The 20,000-nt window shown below is 44.0% G+C and overlaps 1 protein-coding gene and 1 long non-coding RNA gene across 2 annotated transcripts in view; one reads left to right on the top strand and one right to left on the bottom strand.

Annotated features, from left to right (window-relative positions):
* The window catches only part of LOC109876142 (C-type lectin domain family 4 member M-like), a 223,449-nt gene that overhangs the window by 78,347 nt on the left and 125,102 nt on the right, over window positions 1–20,000 (bottom strand). The gene's annotated exons all lie outside the window — the stretch shown is intronic.
* Window positions 5,878–7,906, top strand: LOC116360161 (uncharacterized). The gene is made up of 3 exons (XR_004206950.1): window positions 5,878–6,329; window positions 6,617–6,666; window positions 6,849–7,906. It is a non-coding gene; the product is annotated as an uncharacterized LOC116360161 (long non-coding RNA).

Genomic DNA, 20,000 nt, shown 5'->3' on the forward strand with positions numbered 1-20,000 from the left:
ATACAGTAAAGCAGGCTACAGATGGCACACATACAGTAGAGCAGGCTACAGATGGCACACATACAGTATAGCAGGCTACAGATTGCACACATACAGTAGAGCAGGCTACAGATGGCACACATACAGTAGAGCAGGCTAACGATGGCACACATACAGTAGAGCTGGGGACAGATGGCACACATACAGTAGAGCTGGGGACAGATGGCACACATACAGTAGAGCAGGCTACAGATGGTACACATACAGTAGAGCTGGGGACAGATGGCACACATACAGTAGAGCTGGGGACAGATGGCACACATACAGTAGAGCTGGGGACAGATGGTACACATACAGTAAAGCAGGCTACAGATGGCACACATACAGTAGAGCAGGCTATAGATGGCACACATACAGTAGAGCAGGCTACAGATGGCACACATACAGTAGAGCTGGGGACAGATGGCACACATACAGTAGAGCAGGCAACAGATGGTACACAGACAGTAGAGCAGGCTACAGATGGCACACATACAGTAGAGCAGGCTACAGATGGCACACATACAGTAAAGCAGGCTACAGATGGCACACATACAGTAGGGCAGGCTACAGATGGCACACATACAGTAGAGCAGGCTACAGATGGCACACATACAGTAGAGCAGGCTAACGATGGCACACATACAGTAGAGCTGGGGACAGATGGCACACATACAGTAGAGCTGGGGACAGATGGCACACATACAGTAGAGCAGGCTACAGATGGTACACATACAGTAGAGCTGGGGACAGATGGCACACATACAGTAGAGCTGGGGACAGATGGCACACATACAGTAGAGCTGGGGACAGATGGCACACATACAGTAGAGCTGGGGACAGATGGTACACATACAGTAAAGCAGGCTACAGATGGCACACATACAGTAGAGCAGGCTACAGATGGCACACATACAGTAGAGCAGGCTACAGATGGCACACATACAGTAGAGCTGGGGACAGATGGCACACATACAGTAGAGCAGGCTACAGATGGCACACATACAGTAGAGCAGGCTACAGATGGCACACATACAGTAGAGCTGGGGACAGATGGTACACATACAGTAGAGCAGGTTACAGATGGTACACATACAGTAGAGCAGGCTACAGATGGCACACATACAGTAGAGCTGGGGACAGATGGCACACATACAGTAGAGCTGGGGACAGATGGCACACATACAGAGCAGGCAACAGATGGTACACAGACAGTAGAGCAGGCTACAGATGGCACACATACAGTAGAGCTGGGGACAGATGGCACACATACAGTAGAGCAGGCAACAGATGGTACACAGACAGTAGAGCAGGCTAGAGCTGGGAACAGATGGTCAGGGACAGACTGGCAGAGACAGACTGGCAGGGACAGATGGGCAGGGACAGACTGGCAGAGACAGGGAGTCTCAGGTAAGTTTGTTGAGTCTTTGGCAACATTATGAAAGGTTCTCTTTTTTAGACTTGTAAAATTGGGACATAATTGGAAAATGCCATGGATACCCCCACTCTCAACTTAAACTGGTGACTGAACTAAGATTTGTTAAAGGCAATGGTATTGAGGTTGTGATTAATGATGTAGTTTTGGGTACCAGTAGTTAGGAGTATGGCAAACACCTTATTTATTTTCTAGGAGGCAGACTGAGTCAGTGAGGGTGGTGAAACGGAAAGAGCCACGGAGAGAGACTTCAGAGGACAGTATCCCAGCCACGGCAGGACCAGTGGTCAACCTTGTTGCCAGCAGCACCAGTAGAAGGGAAAGTGGCACGCCATTGTCCAGTTACCTCAGTGATGGCACAAAACCATATCAGCCACACGCATAATTTATAGAACCGCAAACTCTTGCCAACAGAGTGTTGAGGTTTCAAGAGAGATGGTTTTGCGATTTCCCCTGGCTACATTATAATCCATCAATGAAAGGAGTGTTGTGTTTTCACTGTAGCCAAGGGTTTTCAAGCCAGCCATCTTTTGGCCAAAGAGCGGATGTTGCCTTCATTAGTGCAGGATTTAGGAACTGGTGGAAAAGCCATTGAATAATTCACAGCACATCAAAATAGCCAAACCCACCGCCACTGTGTAACTGTAACAGCACACCAGCTAAATCCAATCAGTGTCCAGTTATCCAGCGCGTGGGGTAAACAGATGAAAGCTACCTTGCACTGTATGAGAAAGCAACAACATTGATTGACTCCATTGAGTCCATTGAGACACACTAGAGACAATTTGCTGGCAAAGCAGTGGATCACTATAGGGCAGTATTTTTTTAAGTGTTGGACGGTGTGGAGGTTCAGTTTGACGACCGTTTTGAACAGGACAGTCTAAACATTCTGTAAAAGTTGGAAAGAGTGCTTCTCACGAGGGGAGTTGGATGAGTCTTTAGATCAGTACCCTGAGCTGAACATAGATGATCTTTCAGTGCAGATCCCTCTCTTTGCAACAAATACCCCTGTAGCAGCAGTGGAGAGGCAGCAGAGATCCTCAGGAGGCTTCCAGTGGAGGTGGAGGGGGTTGGTTGACCAAGTTGAGGTGCTGAACAGAATTCTGTTTGTGGTACCAGTGTCTTCATGTGCACTCCGTAGGTTAAAGACTTGGCTACGGGCCAGCAGGGGCCAAGAGAGACTGAACGGGGTAGTTGTCTGTAATGTACATTAAGACAGGCTGGATAGTCTCGAGGGAAAATATCTGCCAGCAATTTGTTGGATCCTTTGGAACCTACAAACATATGTTTGTTTCTTTTGTTCAGTAGTGTGTATAGCAGTGGTTCTCAACCTTTTTTGGGTACTGGAACCCCTGCATATTTTGAGGCAAGGTGGGCAAGGTTGAGTGGTCCTCAGGGACCCCCACCCCCTCTATATTATATGTAAAGTTACTGTAATCCTTGTGGTGCTGAATACGTTCATTACACTTTTCACGGACCCTTTACAATTACACCAGGGACCCCTGGGGGTCCATTGACCCCTGTTTGTGAACCCCTGCTGTATAGTGTGATATTTGTGCTTTTGTTTAGTAGTTTTCAGTACATGACAGTACACTTACTAATTATTTCTATTATGTTATTTTATTTAAAATGGCATACATTGTGTCACATACTTGTCCATAGCTGCTGTTTGAAGAGTTGAGACACTGACTGAACAATACATATGTATTTTTGAAGGACATTTTGGTTGATTTATTTGGGTTTTTCATTGAAGTAGTTATTTAGCTTTTACAACTGTACTTATTTTGAGCTTTTTGTTCTGTTGTAGTAGACTCAGGCCAGTGGCACATATTTAATGACTATATAAATGTATCAGAAAAAGTCAAATAAAAAGGTAAATTCAATACGGAGACCAACTTTGTGATGCTTCTCAATGGAGATGATTTTAGATGAGATCACACCATGTTCATTGTATTTTACGAAAACTGCACCCATACACAGTGTACCATTGCCACCTACTGGCCTTTCTTGGTATTGCTAGTTGTAAATACAAATACCTGCATACATACTGGACTGATAAGGAACACTGCTATAACTATTATTAGTTGTAGTATTATAATGATTTAAACATTTGAACAAGTTGGGACAACCCTTCAGTTAACTACTGTACCTATACATGATCCAGTTGTAGTAATTATGGTTCCTCAATATATATTTAACATATTACAACGTAGGCTATGTGTTACAGCAAGAATTGTCCCCCCTCAGGAATTGCTCTTGAGAAAATGTAATGTAATTGTCCAATCCAAAGTTGATATCAGCTTTCGCCCCTGCAGTAGACCGACATAGAAAGAAAGACCCAGGCATTGTTAAACATCTATACTGAACCAGATATGAACAAGAAGGTCAAGTTTGACAGAGGTGAGATGGAGGAGAGGATTGTGGATATATTTGTCAGTGCAGACACCCTGAGACATAAATGTATCTTGTATGTGTCCACAGAGCTTGATTGCTCAGGGAAGAGACCCTTCCTAATTGCTGCAGTGTTTCTGGGGCTGTGTGTGTTCTACTAGCTGGGATCATAGGCCTGTCGGTCTATTGTGAGTTTGTGTCATTGCTTATCACATAGTTGTAAGACGTACAGGCTACTAAGCCTATTTAACTTGTGTTTTACCTAGTAACTATGTGTTTATACTTTGTAGATAATAGAGACAAAGATTCTGAGGATAAAAGGAACAAATTGTCACAGAGTTTTCCCTTAATAAGATCAACACAACTGAAGAAAGAGACCAGCTACAGACCAGATACAACAACATGACTAAAGATAGAGACCAGCTACAGACCAGATACAACAACCTGAATGAAGAGAGAGACCAGTTACAGACCAGACTGTTAAAGATAGGGCCGACTACTGCCCCCTTTGGAGGAATTGCGTGCCCATAGTAAAAAGAAAATAAATCTGTTAAAAATTGCTAATATATGCATATAATAATAATTATTGAATAGAAAACACTCTAAAACTTCTAAAACCGTTCAAATTATGTCTGTAAGTAAAGCAGAACTCTCAGGGCAGACATTCTTCCAAACTCTCCCTTGCCTTCATGAAAGTTGGACCCACTTTGACGTCATCGCCCCCACCATTCCCAACCAGCTACAGACCTGGGAACAGTTCCTATCTCTTCAGCACGGTGTCCTCTTTCAGTGGGGCCTCTCTTTGTGAGAATCACTTGGTGGGCTGAAACCTCCAGGTCACGCGAAAATACATGTACTTTCATGCGCACCTCTGGTGCGTAGATCTCTTTCTTCCAGGATTGACCAAACGATTTCGGTTTGTCTGTTCGGGCTAAGGTTTTTTTGTATGTTTAGAACATGTTTAAGCTTGATTCTGCACTTAGTTTGACCAGTTTAGTCGACATATAATATGTAATTTTGAAGTTTAGATGCGCATCGACTAGAATTTTGGCTGCATTTCAACCCGGATTTTGTCGCATTTGGTAACCTAAAGACACAGACTTGAAAACCAAAGGCAGTTTTTGGTAAGTATAACCCCTTCCACGTCTTCTGATCGAAGAACATCAAAGGTAAGGGAATATTTCTGTGTTAATTATGGGTTTCTGTGGACTCCGAGATAGAGGAGACATAATGCTCATTTCTGAGCGCCGTCTCATATTATAGCCCAGTGAACGAATTCTGTAACGTTAAAAATAAATGTAACACAGCGGTTGCATTAAGAAGAAGTGTATCTTTCTATCTATATGTAGAACATGTATATTTAGTCAAAGTTTATGATGTGTATTGCTTGTTATCTGACGTTAGCTCCGGCAGATATCATCATTTCTCCGGACATTTGAGTAGCATTTTGTGAACATGCCGTCATTGTAAACAGAGATTTATGGATATAAATAGCATATTATTGAAAAAAACATAAATGTACTGTGTAACATGTCCTATTACTGTCATCTGATGAAGATTTTCAAAAGGTTAGTGAATTATTTTTCTTTTAATCCTGCGTTTGTTGATTGCATTTTTTGGCTATGCAAATTAGCTGTGTCTTTGGTGGTGGTCTGACATAAATATGTGCTATGTTTTCGCCGTAAAACATTTTAGAAATCTGACTTGCTGGCTAGATGAACAAGGTGTTTATCTTTCATTTGAGCTATTGGACTTGTTAATGTGTGGAGGTTAAATATTTCAAAGAATATTTTTGCGTTCCGTGCGCCACCGTTACAGCTGAACGTGGGAGGGGTCGTTCCCAAAAGGGAACCCTAACCCGTCAACAGGTTTTAACAACCTGACTGAAGAGAGAGACCAGTTACAGACCAGATTTAACAACCTGACTGAAGAGAGAGACCAGCTACAGACCAAATACAACAACCTGACTGAAGAGAGAGACCAGCTACAGACCAGATACAACAACCTGACTGAAGAGAGAGACCAGCTACAGACCAGACACAACAACCTGACTAAAGAGAGAGACCAGCTACAGACCAGATACAACAACCTGACTACAGAGAAAGGCCATATTTAGTCAAAGCTTTTTGAGATATAAACTGATAAATTAGAAGTAAAATCAACAATAACTATATATCAATGGGTTTATGAGTATAGAGATAATGGCTAAGTGTCTCAATGTTTTCACCTTTGCTGAGAGAGAGGAGAGAGGAGAGAGAGAGAGGTGGAACAAGTATACTTTTCATCAGTACACTAATATGTGTGCATTATTTTATAAATATACCAATTGTGACATAAGCTTTATCTTTCTCGACAACAGACATTTATCTTCAACCTCCACCTGAGAGCCTGGATTGGTCTGACTGACTCTGTTACTGAGGGGCCCTGGAGGTGGGTGGACGGCACATCACTGATCACAGGGTGACAGATTTGACCATTTTACCAGGTGAAATGGAGACAAAAAAACTAATATATTTTGCTTCCAATCATGTTCATAAAAATGTATGTTTCGACTCATTAATGTCATTCATTGAGAACTATAGATGTATTTTAGAAACCAGGTAATATTTACATATGAAAAGGTAAACTAAATGTGTTGATGGCCCATTCTTGCTAATTTTATGATAATCTTACAGTGTTTCTTTAAAACTGTAAAAACATAGGACTATGTGTATAATTGAGAAGGATGTTTGTACCACAGTGTCTGACTGTGTGCTTCTTTGTGTTGTTTAGGTACTGGAGGACAGGACAGCCCGATGATAGTGGGCAAGAGGACTATTCAGGTATACTATGGACAAGATGACCCTGTAAAGACATGGAATGATGACAAATGTGGCACAAATCTCAACTGGATCTGTGAGAAAGAGGTGTAACAATAACCCACAGTAACAAACAGTCTTTCTCTCTCTCCCCCCCTTTCTCTCTCTCCCTTTCTCTCTCTCTCTCCCTCTAATGGTTGGATAAGGTCCTGAATGGTTAGGTGATGATTCCACCTAGTGGTTAAAGTGAGAGATGAACTCACCATAGAAGTGAAATAGTGGTATGACAGACTGTCTCAAAACACATTGAAGAACAGAATCCTAGGGGACTGACCTTGGTCCCTCTCCTCTAATAGGGTTGAAAGGAGGAGACGAGATAACGTCTTAGTGTCAGAGAGCCATAAAGGAGGAAGAAGAAAATAAAGAGAAAGATAGAAAAATAAGACAATTAATTGTTGTGTTTAGATTTAGAGGAGAGTATGTAGACATACTGTACTCTAGAAAATGAATCTTCTTTATTTTTATTAGAAACATGTCATGTGATTTGCCATAGACTTATGCTTAGTAAAAGAAAATTGGGACCAATTATTAACCCATGCTTATCACTTGATGATATGAATAACAAGTCACTTTTGAATCAAAAAAGGAACAGTTGTCTTTAACAAGGTATACCAGCTTCCTGGTTGAATGAGATTGAATACTGAGAGGGCACACTCACACACAAACAAAAACAATGCTAATGAAAGGTGAGAATGACTCACAACCTTCACTGTACAAGGGACAACATGTAGGTGACCAATGGCGACACCAAGCACCAGAGGACCTGTCTGCTACACACTCATCATGGTGTCTAATGGGGTCTCCACCCTCTCCCTCTCTGTTCTGTCTGTGAACCACAGCAAGTGACAGGATGTGTCACAGCTCTATCCACCAATAATAAACAGACCTGTGTGTCCTTAATGGCACCCTATTCTCTATATAGTGCACTACATAGGGAAATGGGATGCCATTTGGCCACCAGTTACTGAGGGAGAGAGACCAGTTACTGATGGAGAGAGACCAGTAACTGAGGGAGAGAGAGCTGTTACTGAGGGAGAGAGAGCTGTTACTGAAGGACAGAGACCATTTAAAGAGTGAGGGAGACCAGTTAATAAGGATCAGATACCAGTTAAAGAGTGAGAGAGACCAGTTAAAGAGGCAGAGAGACAAGTTACTGAAGGAGAGAGACCAGTTACTGAAAGAGAGAGACCAGTTACTGAAAGAGAGAGACCAGTTACTGAAGGAGAGAGACCAGTTACTGAAGGAGAGAGACCAGTTACTGAAGGAGAGAGACCAGTTACTGAAGGAGAGAGACCAGTTACTGAAGGAGAGAGACCAGTTACTGAAGGAGAGAGACCAGTTACTGAAGGAGAGAGACCAGTTACAGAGGGAGAGAGACAAGGTACAGAGGGAGAGTGACCAGTTACAGAAGGAGAGAGACCAGGTACAGAATGAGAGTGACCAGTTACAGAATGAGAGAGACCAGTTACAGAATGAGAGAGACCAGTTAGAGGGAGATTGACCAGTTACAGAGGGAGAGAGACCAGTTACAGAGGGAGAGAGACCAGTTACAGAGGGAGAGACACCAGTTACTGACGTAGAGAGACCCATTACAGATTCGAGAGAGAACCATTACTGAAGCAGAGAGACCATTTACTAAGGGAGAGAAACCAGCTACTAAGGCAGAGAGACCAGCTACTGAGGCATTGAAACCAGTTACTGAGGCAGAGAGAGAAGCTACTGAAGGAGAAAGACCAGCTACTGTGGGAGAGAGACCAGTTACTGAAGGAGAGAGACCAGTTACAGAATGAGAGTGACCAGTTACAGAATGAGAGTGACCAGTTACAGAATGAGAGAGACCAGTTACAGAATGAGAGAGACCAGTTACAGAGTGAGAGAGACCAGTTACTGAGGGAGAGAGATCAGTTACTGAGGGAGAGAGACCAGTTACTGAGGGAGAGAGACCAGTTACTGAGGGACAGAGACCAATTTGAGTGAGAGAGACCAGTTATTGAGGCAGAGAGACTGGTTACTGGGGGAGAGAGACAAGGTACAGACGGAGAGAGACCAGTTACTGATGCAGAGATACCATTTACTGAAGGAGAGAGACCAGTTACTGAGGGAGAGAGACCAGTTACTGGGGGAGAGAGACCAGTTACTGAGGGAGAGAGGCCAGTTGCTGAAGGAGAGAGGCTAGTTACTGAGGAACAGATACCAGTTTAAGAGTGAGAGAGACCAGTTACTGAGGGACAGAGAGCAATTAGAGTGAGAGAGACCAGTTACTGAGGCAGAGAGACAAGTTACTGAGGGAGAGAGACAAGGTACAGAGGGAGAGAGACCAGTTACTGAGGCAGAGAGACCAGGCAGAGAGACCAGGCAGAGAGACCCCTAAGGAGAGAGACCAGTTTTTTTATTTAAAAAAATTATTCACCTGTATTTAACCAGGTAAGCTAGTTGAGAACATGTTCTCATTTACAACTGTGACCTGGACAAGATAAAGCAAAGCAGAGGGACACAAACAACAACACATAGTTACACATGGAATAAACAGGCGTATAGTCAATAACACAATAGAAAAAAGAAAGTCTATATACAGTGTGTGGAAATGGCGTGAGGTGGTAAGGCAATAAATAGGCCATAGTTACTGAGGCAGAGAGACCTATTACTGAAGGAGAGAGACCAGTTACTGAGGGAGAGAGACCAGTTACCGAGGGAGAGATCAGTTACTGAGGGAGAGAGACCACCTTTCAGCAGGACAATAAGCTAAAACACAGTTTGACCAAGACAACACTGAATGTTCCTGAGTGGCCTTGTTACAGTTTTGACTTAAATTGGCTTGATAATCTATGGAAAGACTTTAGTTAGATTACTTGTTGGTTATTACTGCATTGTCGGAACTAGAAGCACAAGCATTTCGCTACACTCGCATTAACAACTGCTAACCATGTGTATGTGACAAATAAAATTAGATTTGATTTGATTTGAAAATGTCTGTTTAGCAATGATCAACTATCAACTTGACAGAGCTTGAATTAAAAAATTAATCTTAAAAAATGGGCAAATATTGCACAATCTATATGTAGAAAGCTCTTAGAGACTTACCCAGGAAGACTCACAGCTGTAATCACCGCCAAAGTTGCTTCTACAAAGTATTGACTCAGGGGTATGAACACTTATTTTTTTGCATTTACTTTTCAATACATGTGCAAACATTTTTAAAACATGTTTTCAATTTGTTATGATGGGGTATTGTGTGTAGATGGGTGAGACAAATAATCCATTTAATCCATTTTTAATTCAGACTGTAACAAAACAAAATGTGGAATAAGTCGAGGGGTGTGAATATTTTCTGAAAGCACTGTACTTATCAAGCATGTTTCCACAGTGTCTGACTCGCTGGTTCTCTGTGTTGTTAACCATCTAGGTACAGGTATCTATCCAAATGCATTAATCTGGGTCCTGCTGGAGAGGAGGACTATGCTGAGAGAACACAGAAACATCTGAGTGAGAATCTTCACTGGATTTGTGAGAAAGTGGTTGAACATCACCATGACAACATACTGTGACACATACAGCAGCCTAGTGCACACAACCTCCTCCTCCTGTCTCTCTCTCGCTCCAATTTCATCATTTAACAGAGCGACTTACAGTAATGAGCAGTGGAGTAAAGTACTTAAGAAAAAATACTTTAGAGTACTTATTAAGTAATTTTTGGGGTATCTGTCCTTTACTATTTATATTTTTGACAACTTTTACTTTACAAATCAGATGGGCTTGACAATCTGGACCCTCTATTTCTGAAACTATCCGCCGCCATTGTCGCAACCCCTATTACCAGCCTGTTCAACCTCTCTTTCATATCGTCTGAGATCCCCAAGGATTGGAAAGCTGCCGCAGTCATCCCCCTCTTCAAAGGGGGAGACACCCTGGACCCAAACTGTTACAGACCTATATCCATCCTGCCCTGCCTATCTAAGGTCTTTGAAAGCCAAGTCAACAAACAGGTCACTGACCATCTCGAATCCCACCGTACCTTCTCCGCTGTGCAATCTGGTTTCCGATAAAAGACAGTACTGTGCAGCCGTCTTCATCGACCTTGCCAAGGCTTTCGACTCTGTCAATCACCATATTCTTATCGGCAGACTCTGTAGCCTCGGTTTTTCAGATGACTGCCTTGCCTGGTTCACCAATTACTTTGCAGACAGAGTTCAGTGTGTCAAATCGGAGGGCATGCTGTCCGGTCCTCTGGCAGTCTCTATGGGGGTGCCACAGGGTTCAATCCTCGGGCCGACTCTTTTCTCTGTATATATCAATGATGTTGCTCTTGCTGCGGGCGATTCCCTGATCCACCTCTACGCAGACGACCCCATTATATATACTTCCGGCCCGTCCTTGGACACTGTGCTATCTAACCCCCAAACAAGCTTCAATGCTGTACAACACTCCTTCCGTGGCCTCCAACTGCTCTTAAACGCTAGTAAAACCAAATGCATGCTTTTCAACCGTTCGCTGCCTGCACCCGCACGCCTGACCAGCATCACCACCCTGGATGGTTCCGACCTTGAATATGTGGACATCTATAAGTACCTAGGTGTCTTGCTAGACTGTAAACTCTCCTTCCAGACTCATATCAAGAGTCTGGAGAGTCTTGAGTCGGCTTTCTATTCCACAACAAAGCCTCCTTGACTCACGCCGCCAACTTACTCTCGAAAAACTGATTATCCTACTGATCCTCGACTTCGGAGATGTTTTCTACAAAATAGCTTCCAACACTCTACTCAGCAAACTGGATGCAATTTATCACAGTACCATCCGTCTTGTCACTAAAGCACCTTATACCACCCACCACTGCGACTTGTATGCTCTAGTCGGCTGGCCCTCGCTACATATTTGTCGCCAGACCCACTGGCTCCAGGTCATCTACAAGTCCATGCTAGGTAAAGCTCCGCCTTATCTCAGTTCACTGGTCACGATGGCAACACCCATCCGTAGCACGCGCTCCAGCAGGTGTATCTCACTGATCATCCCTAAAGCCAACACCTCATTTGGCCGCCTTTCGTTCCAGTTCTCTGCTGCCTGTGACTGGAACGAATTGCAAAAATCGCTGAAGTTGGAGACTTTTATCTCCCTCACCAACTTCAAACATCTGCTATCTGAGCAGCTAACCGATCGCTGCAGCTGTACATAGTCTATCGGTAAATAGCCCACCCATTTGTACCTACCTCATCCCCATACTGTTTTTATTTATTTACTTTTCTGCTCTTTTGCACACCAATATCTCTACCTGTACATGACCATCTGATCATTTATCACTCCAGTGTTAATCTGTAAAATTGTAATTATTCGCCTACCTCCTCATGCCTTTTGCACACAATGTATATAGACTCCCCTTTTTTTTCTACTCTGTTATTGACTTGTTAATTGTTTACTCCAATTGTAACTCTGTGTTGTCTGTTCACACTGCTATGCTTTATCTTGGCCAGGTCGCAGTTGCAAATGAGAACTTGTTCTCAACTGGCCTACCTGGTTAAATAAAGGTGAAATAAAAAAATAAAAATGTAAAACTTCAATACTTTTTACAATATACATTTTCCCTGACAACTTGCACATTCATCTTCTGCACATCTATCACTCCAGTGTTAATGCTAAATTGTAATTATTTTCGCCACTCTGGACTCTTTATTGCCTTACCTCCCTAATCTTACTACATTTACACATACTGTATGTATTTCTATTGTGTTATTGACTGTACGGTTGTTTATCCCACATGCAACTCTGTGCTGTTTGTTGTCGGACTGCTTTGCTTTATCTTGGCCAGGTTGCAGTTGTAACCTGGCCAAGATGGCGTAGCAGTAAGTCGTCCTGTCGTCCTGTCGTGTCGTGTCCCTGTATATTTCGTTTATTTTTCGTTTATTTTTCATTTTTTTTACATAGCTATCCCTTTAAAAACATTTTGCTAAACCTAAGCTTCCAAATACGCTGGATCTTCACAACTAGCTATCTAGCTAAACCGCAACCCCGGATGATTACCCCTGGCTAGCGTTTCCACCCACTTAGCTTGAAGCTAGCCCGGCCTGCGCTACCACCGTAGCATACTCCTGAGCTACAATACCCGGGCCCACGACCGGTCTATCGATGTCACCGCATGAAGAGGAATAAACAGACTCACCCCATCGCGACGTCCCCCAAAGGCTAACTCTCTAGCCCTCGCTATCTCCCTGCTTGCTAATTCGGCCTGCTAACTGCTAGCTTGTCCAGCTCCGGTCCGCTAACTGCTACCTTGTCTAGCCCGGGCCTACAAACTGTTAGCTTGTTAGCACAGGCCTGCTAACCGCCTGAATCGCCGCGTCCCAAACGCCCACCGGACCCATATTTACTTTCTATCTCTTTTGACTTTTAATTTGTTTATACCTTCCGGAAACCTGCCTCACCCAATGTGATACGTAATCGCTATTATTTTTTATTTATTTTTAGAACACACTCAAAAACCTCCAGAAGCTAACCAGCTAACTAGCTACAAGCTATTTAGTCATTGTTAGTTTTTTTTTACCTGGATAACACTCGCCAGTCCAGCTTCCCTGCCCCATCCACCGCTGCCCCCTGGACACTGATCTCTTGGCTACATAGCTGATGCACGCTGGACTGTCCATTAATCACGGTACTCCATTCTGCTTGTTTGTTTTATCTGTTGGCCCCGTTGCCTAGTCTACGCCATTTTACCTGCTGTTGTTGTGCTAGCTGATTAGCTGTTGTCTCACCTACTGTTTTAGCTAGCTTTCCCAATTCAACACCTGTGATTACTGTATGCCTCGCTGTATGTCTCTCTCAAATGTCAATATGCCTTGTATACTGTTGTTCAGGTTAGTTATCATTGTTTTAGTTCACAATGGAGCCCCTAGTTCCACTCTTCATACCCCTGATAACTCCTTTGTCCCACCTCCCACACATGCGGTGACCTCACCCATTACTACCAGCATGTCCAGAGATACAACCTCTCTCATCATCACCCAGTGCCTGGGCTTACCTCCGCTGTACCCGCACCCCACCATACCCCTGTCTGCGCATTATGCCCTGAATATATTCTACCATGCCCAGAAACCTGCTCCTCTTATTCTCTGTCCCCAACGCTCTAGGCGACCAGTTTTGATAGCCTTTAGCCGCACCCTCATACTACTCCTTCTCTGTTCCGCGGGTGATGTGGAGGTAAACCCAGGCCCTGCATGTCCCCAGGCACCCTCATTTGTTGACTTCTGTGATCGAAAAAGCCTTGGTTTCATGCATGTCAACATCAGAAGCCTCCTCCCTAAGTTTGTCTTACTCACTGCTTTAGCACACTCTGCTAACCCTGATGTCCTTGCTGTGTCTGAATCCTGGCTCAGGAAGGCCACCAAAAATTCAGAGATTTCCATACCCAACTATAACATCTTCCGTCAAGATAGAACTGCCAAAGGGGGAGGGGTTGCAGTTTACTGCAGAGATAGCCTGCAAAGTAATGTCATACTTTCCAGGTCCATACCCAAACAGTTCGAACTACTAATTTTGAAAATTACTCTCTCCAGAAATAAGTCTCTCACGGTTGCCGCCTGCTACGGACCCCCCTCAGCTCCCAGCTGTGCCCTGGACACCATTTGTGAATTGATCGCCCCCCATCTAGCTTCAGAGTTTGTTCTGTTAGGTGACCTAAACTGGGATATGCTTAACACCCCGCCAGTCCTACAATCTAAGCTAGATGCCCTCAATCTCACACAAATCATCAAGGAACCCACCAGGTACCCCCCTAACTCTGTAAACAAGGGCACCCTCATAGACGTCATCCTGACCAACTGGCCCTCCAAATACACCTCCGCTGTCTTCAACCAGGATCTCAGCGATCACTGCCTCATTGCCTGTATCCGCTACGGAGCCGCAGTCAAACGACTACCCCTCATCACTGTCAAACGCTCCCTAAAACACTTCTGTGAGCAGGCCTTTCTAATCGACCTGGCCCGGGTATCCTGGAAGGACATTGACCTCATCCCGTCAGTTGAGGATGCCTGGTCATTCTTTAAAAGTAACTTCCTCACCATTTTAGATAAGCATGCTCCGTTCAAAAAATGCAGAACTAAGAACAGATACAGCCCTTGGTTCACTCCAGACCTGACTGCCCTCGACCAGCACAAAAACATCCTGTGGCGGACTGCAATAGCATCGAATAGTCCCCGTGATATGCAACTGTTCAGGGAAGTCCGGAACCAATACACACAGTCAGTCAGGAAAGCTAAGGCCAGCTTCTTCAGGCAGAAGTTTGCATCCTGTAGCTCCAACTCCAAAAAGTTCTGGGACACTGTGAAGTCCATGGAGAACAAGAGCACCTCCTCCCAGCTGCCCACTGCACTGAGGCTAGGTAACACGGTCACCACTGATATATCCATGATTATCGAAAACTTCAATAAGCATTTCTCAACGGCTGGCCATGCCTTCCGCCTGGCTACTTCAACCTCGGCCAACAGCTCCGCCCCCCCCGCAGCTCCTCGCCCAAGCCTCTCCAGGTTCTCCTTTACCCAAATCCAGATAGCAGATGTTCTGAAAGAGCTGCAAAACCTGGACCCGTACAAATCAGCTGGGCTTGACAATCTGCCACCATTGTCGCAACCCCTATTACCAGCCTGTTCAACCTCTCTTTCATCTCGTCTGAGATCCCCAAGGATTGGAAAGCTGCCGCAGTCATCCCCCTCTTCAAAGGGGGAGACACCCTGGACCCAAACTGTTACAGACCTATATCCATCCTGCCCTGCCTATCTAAGGTCTTCGAAAGCCAAGTCAACAAACAGGTCACTGACCATCTCGAATCCCACCGTACCTTCTCCGCTGTGCAATCTGGTTTCCGAGCCGGTCATGGGTGCACCTCAGCCACACTCAAGGTACTAAACGATATCATAACCGCCATCGATAAAAGACAGTACTGTACAGCCGTCTTCATCGACCTTGCCAAGGCTTTCGACTCTGTCAATCACCATATTCTTATCGGCAGACTCAGTAGCCTCGGTTTTTCGGATGACTGCCTTGCCTGGTTCACCAATTACTTTGCAGACAGAGTTCAGTGTGTCAAATCGGAGGGCATGCTGTCCGGTCCTCTGGCAGTCTCTATGGGGGTGCCACAGGGTTCAATTCTCGGGCCGACTCTTTTCTCTGTGTATATCAATGATGTTGCTCTTGCTGCGGGCGATTCCCTGATCCACCTCTACGCAGACGACACCATTCTATATACTTTCGGCCCGTCTTTGGACACTGTGCTATCTAACCTCCAAACAAGCTTCAATGCCATACAACACTCCTTCCGTGGCCTCCAACTGCTCTTAAACGCTAGTAAAACCAAATGCATGCTTTTCAACCGGTCGCTGCCTGCACCTGCATGCCCGACTAGCATCACCACCCTGGATGGTTCCGACCTAGAATATGTGGACGTCTATAAGTACCTAGGTGTCTGGCTAGACTGCAAACTCTCCTTCCAGACTCATATCAAACATCTCCAATCGAAAATCAAATCAAGAGTCGGCTTTCTATTCCGCAACAAAGCCTCCTTCACTCACGCCGCCAAGCTTACCCTAGTAAAACTGACTATCCTACCGATCCTCGACTTCGGCGATGTCATCTACAAAATGGCTTCCAACACTCTACTCAGCAAACTGGATGCAGTCTATCACAGTGCCATCCGTTTTGTCACTAAAGCACCTTATACCACCCACCACTGCGACTTGTATGCTCTAGTCGACTGGCCCTCGCTACATATTCGTCGCCAGACCCACTGGCTCCAGGTCATCTACAAGTCTATGCTAGGTAAAGCTCCGCCTTATCTCAGCTCACTGGTCACGATGGCAACACCCATCCGTAGCACGCGCTCCAGCAGGTGTATCTCACTGATCATCCGTAAAGCCAACACCTCATTTGGCCGCCTTTCGTTCCAGTACTCTGCTGCCTGTGACTGGAACGAATTGCAAAAATCGCTGAAGTTGGAGACTTTTATCTCCCTCACCAACTTCAAACATCAGCTATCTGAGCAGCTAACCGATCGCTGCAGCTGTACATAGTCTATTGGTAAATAGCCCACCCTTTTCACCTACCTCATCCCCATACTGTTTTTATTTATTTACTTTTCTGCTCTTCTGCACACCAATATCTCTACCTGTACATGACCATCTGATCATTTATCACTCCAGTGTTAATCTGCAAAATTGTAATTATTTGCCTACCTCCTCATGCCTTTTGCACACATTGTATATAGACCCCCCTTTGTTTTCTACTGTGTTATTGACTTGTTAATTGTTTACTCCATGTGTAACTCTTTGTTGTATGCTCACACTGCTATGCTTTATCTTGGCCAGGTCGCAGTTGCAAATGAGAACTTGTTCTCAACTAGCCTACCTGGTTAAATAAAGGTGGGGGAAAAAAAAACTAAAGTACTCATTACATTTTGAATACTTGGCAGAACAGGAAAAATTATGAAACACGTGTTCATCCTAACTGCATATATTCTGGCAGATTTCCAGTACATTAGACACAACATGTGGCCAGCAGCATACCACCCTGCATAACACTGCTGGTTTGCTTCTGAAGCTAAGCAGGGTTGGTCCTGGTCAGTACCTGGATGGGAGACCAGATGCTGCTAGAAGTGGTGTTGGAGGGCCAGTAGGAGGCACTCTTTCCTCTGGTCTAAAAAAAGAAATGCCCCAGGGCAGCGATTGGGGACACTGCCCTGTGTAGGGTGCCGTCTTTCGGATGGGACTTTAAACGGGTGTCCTGACACTCTGAGGTCATTAAAGATCCCATGGCACTTATCGTAAGGGTGTTAACCCCGGTGTCCTGGCTAAATTCCCAATCTGGCCCTCAAACCGTCACCCAGTTAACAATTGGCTCATTCATCCCCCTCCTCTCCCCTTTAACTATTCCCCATGTCGTTGCTGCAAATGAGAACGTGTTCTCAGTCAACTTACCTGGTAAAGTAACAGATAAATAAAACAAGGAAATTAGACACAACATGAGGTCAGTACATTACACACAACATGAACAGGAGAAGAAAATGTCCTTACCTTAACCGCAATGTTACTATTTCATCACCTTCCTCTTTTGACATTTCCCTTTTATTCTGTGGATGAAGTCATAAACAGTTAGTCAAAGACTCAGAGCAGAGATAGGTAGAGTAAAGAAGCAGACACAGGGGCAACTATATTACCAGAATCTGTATATAGACAGAAAACACAGTAAGTTGTTGGAGAGGTCATCTATGCTTAGCCAGATATGAACAAGGTCACGTTTGACAGAGGTGAGATGGAGGAGAGGATTGTGGATATCTACGTCAGTGCAGACACCCTGAGAGACGGTGAGACCAGCATCAAGAGAGAAGAGACAGTAGACACTGCTCCTAATAATGGACCAGGAGACCAGCACTCAGGTGACACACACATACAAGCACACACACACACACAGACACACACGCTCACAAAACATAAAATAATATGGAATGTATCCACAGAGCCTGATAGCTCAGGGAAGAGAACCTTCCTAGTTGCTGCAGTGTTTCTGGGGCTGCTGTGTGTTCTACTGGCTGGGATCATAGGCCTGTCTGTCTACTGTGAGTTTGTGTCCAAGTTCATTGCTTATCACCCAGTTATATAGAGGTGCTGGTTACTAAGCCTATTTAAATGATGTTTTACCTAGTAACTATGTGTTTATACTTTGTAGATAACAGAGCCATTAAAGATTCTGAGGATAAAAGGAACAACTTGTCACAGAGTTGTTCCCTTTATAAGACTAACACAACTGCAGAGAGAGACCAGCTACAGATCAGATACAACAACCTGACTGAAGAGAGAGACCAGTTACAGACCAGATACAACAACCTGACTGATGAGAGAGACCAGCTACAGACCAGATACAACAACCTGACTGAAGAGAGAGACAGGCTTCAGAATTTGCTTTGTGGTCAGTTAGCTGGTTTTCATACCTTTATTTATTATGAAGTACATTTTTCATTGAGATCCAGTGACTCATGGAAAAAAAGTGATGTTTATTGTATTGTATCACATTGTATCAGTGTTATGTCATCAAACAGAAAGAACATGTTGTTCAGACGGATGGAAGAAGTTTGAATGCAGTTGTTACTTCATCTCTACTGAAAAGAAAACCTGGAAGCAGAGCAGACAGGACTGTCTGGAGAGAGGAACAGACCTGGTGATCATAAACAGCAAAGAGGAACAGGTGAGAGGAGATAGCACGAAAGAGAAGGTTGAGGGGGGAGGGGGGATATAGGTCTGTCGGGGGTAGATATGGTCAACCAATGAGCTTCAAAAGTATTGGGACTTTGACAAATGTTTTTTTGGTGGGGCTTTGTGCTCCAGCACTTTGGATTTGGAAATATACAATGTCTATGAGGTTAACGGGCAGACTGACAGCTTTCAGTTTATGGGATAACTTTCTCACTCATCATTATTGACAATTCATTCAGCACTATCCGTAGTCATGGTAGCTTCCACATTTATGTGGAAGTGTTTATAAAACATAATATATACTTATTTACATGTAACGTTGCTCCAAATCGACACAATACATTATGAACCATTAATTTCTATTGGGCACAAAATAATCTGAAAAACAACAAAAACTAAAAGCAAATTCATCCAACAAGTTTATAGAGTCACAAGCTGATGTAGTCATTGTGTGGAATATGGGACCAAATACTAAACACTTTGACTACTTTAATACACATATAAGTGAATTTGTCGTAATACTTTTGGTCCCCTACAATGGGGGACGATGTACAAACAGTAAACGGTTCACTCGATATGGATGAAAAAACCCGAAACTGAAAGCTGACGGTCCGGTCCGCACTTTAACCATTACGGTATAATTTCATTTCCGAAGTGCTGAAGTACAGAGCCAAAACAACAAAAAATGTGTCAGTGTCCCAAAACTTTTTGAGCTTACTCAACGCAGTGTATATTGTATATTTCTCAACCATAGGAGTTTCTCTTCAACTTCAAGAAGAGAGTCTGGATTGGTCTGACTGACAGAGAGACAGAGGAGACCTGGAAATGGGTGGATGGAACACCACTGACCACAGAGTAAGAGATGTTATGTCACGACAATGGGCTTTCTAGCCAGCGCCGCTCCATTTCTCATATGTCCATTTGTTTTGTCTTGTTCCATACACACCTGGTTTTCATTCAATAATCACACTGCATGTATTTAGTTCTCTGTTCTCCTCCATGTCTTTGTGTGTAATTGTTTATTGTTATGTGGATATTGTCAGGCGCCATACTTGTGTTATCCTCTGTTTTTTTGGC

This window comes from Oncorhynchus kisutch, unplaced genomic scaffold, assembly GCF_002021735.2.
Source record: "Oncorhynchus kisutch isolate 150728-3 unplaced genomic scaffold, Okis_V2 Okis07a-Okis12b_hom, whole genome shotgun sequence".
NCBI lineage: Eukaryota > Metazoa > Chordata > Actinopteri > Salmoniformes > Salmonidae > Oncorhynchus > Oncorhynchus kisutch.